Here is a 2129-nt window from a genome sequence, read left to right as displayed (position 1 = left end):
TTTCTATTTAAACAGGAGAAACACGCTAGAATCTCAGTTCAGTCCATTTTCCAGCAACAGCAGCCGCTGCAAGAGGAGGACAGGAATAGCTCAGTAGCTGGCAGGGCACCGCAAGGAGAATCACAGATTAACACATCCACCTTTGGTCCACTCTGCACATGACACTCCGGGTACTAAATCACCTGCTGTTTCCCGGATTAGCTAGGACTGCCAAGGGAAGAGGCTGTGGCACTGGGGTCTGATAGTAGCACTTAGCCTGGAGAAATGGAGAGGAAACTACCAATGAGAGAGTCTATCCATCATATTTATTACCTTTCTGGGCACAAGAAACCAAATAGAAAAGTGCAGTATTCCCTGAAAAAACCCCAACCTTCCACTTGTCTCCCATTTCAAATCTATACCCAAACTGCATTAGAGCAATCTCCAAACTGGTGAAGTGACACATACGTCACAAGGGAAGAAAATACATCTCTTCTTGAGCCTTATATAGGTAAAATCCATATCAAATGCAGATTTAGCTATGTTTATAGATGTGTTTATCACGTGACTAATGACAACCAAGGTCAGCTAAAAATAATAAGATGCAAGTGGAAGAAAGGTGGCTTGCCCAATTTGAAATGTTTCTTTTTCACAAAAAGTATTTCTCCTTTTAAACTGCAGTTCTGTTATGTTACTCTGCAGGGCTGCAGGCTTCATATACTCAATTACCCCCTGGTAACTACATCTTCTGCTATGCAGACATACTTGTATACCCTTTCTCCATAGGGCAGCAGTGCTCACCACATTTCTAATACATTTAAAAACAGTATGGTTGTTTTTATACCATTTTTACATCTGCTGTATGTTTTTTTGTAAATTGTGCCTCAGTGATACAAAAGGACTCAAGAACATCTGAACATTAATACGCTGGAAATCTCACCGGAGTGGAACATTTGCTCGGTTGACCAGGTGGTTTTAGGTGCATATTAAAAATGAGGGAGGCCCTGAAGCTATAGGTCCTGTACAGCCTACACTGCCTTCATCGATACAGTGACCTCTTAAGTATTATAGCTGCCCTATATTGTATGAAGGGCTATATCAGCCTGCAGACGTCCCCTCTGCCAGGAAAGGCAGGAAGTCTTTTAACAGCCTCTCACCTCCTCCTCTGCAGCTGGTATCAGCTTAAACTCGTCCTTGGGCTGAAACCTAGATGTGGTCTTTATATATGCTTTGGCAAAGAGACCCCATGGTTTCTGTCCCAGGCCATACTGCCTATTTCACAGCCTGAATGATTCACTCTGAAACTCATTTTCACTGCCTTTTACCAACCCCACTGACCTTCCTTGTTGCAGCTGCTGTTCTTTGCAGACCCTTGTCCTTTGCATGGGGAGAACCCCATGGTGTAAATCAACCTTGAAGCCAGAGTCTTTGCAATTTTTATATTCCTATAAAAGCCTCTTTAGATAAATCTTATTATTCTATAGATTAGTTTTAGTATTTCATTAACTAATCTAAAGGCACTGATTCAAACATCATCAGCCAAACAGGCTAGAAATAATAGAGATTCAGGAGTGATTATTGCTGATGTAATGAGATATCTGCAAATTATGGGTGCTGAATTAGAAGTTATCTAGCTAAGTACTGTAAATACAAGACTGAAGAACAGCAAACTTTTCATGTCTAAGCACGTGAGACAAAGATAATCTGTTTCATTTCAGTAATTGAGCCACTGAGGTTGTCATTCACCACCACTTTCAAAAAAAAGGCAACCTCCTGGGATCGATGGCAACAGAGCTGGAGTACCAATGTTAGTGTGACCTCCTGGGTTGCCTCTGATGCTCCTGTAGGCAACTGGAATCAACCAGTCCAAATGCCTATGCAAGGGCCAGTTCAGCTCCTTGTTATTCAATGTGCCATCTTTTAGAGAGTGGCAGCTGTTAGTACCTGCTTGTCAAGTGCATATCAAGTGTGCTAACATTTTCAGTGAAAGCACTTTTATAGTTGATATTTATCCTGGGACTTTGGTATACACCAACCTATCTAAGAGAGACTTGAGCACTTAGAAAGGCTGCAGTCTGCAAACTTTGGTAAGTGCACATTAGAAGGAAGAGCAATATAGAACAAAACACGACACAGCAAACAGTTCTTTC

The sequence above is a fragment of the Gavia stellata genome, chromosome 3 (genome assembly GCF_030936135.1).
Source record: "Gavia stellata isolate bGavSte3 chromosome 3, bGavSte3.hap2, whole genome shotgun sequence".
NCBI classification, from domain to species: Eukaryota; Metazoa; Chordata; class Aves; order Gaviiformes; family Gaviidae; genus Gavia; species Gavia stellata.
Note: the sequence above shows the minus strand (reverse complement) of the source record.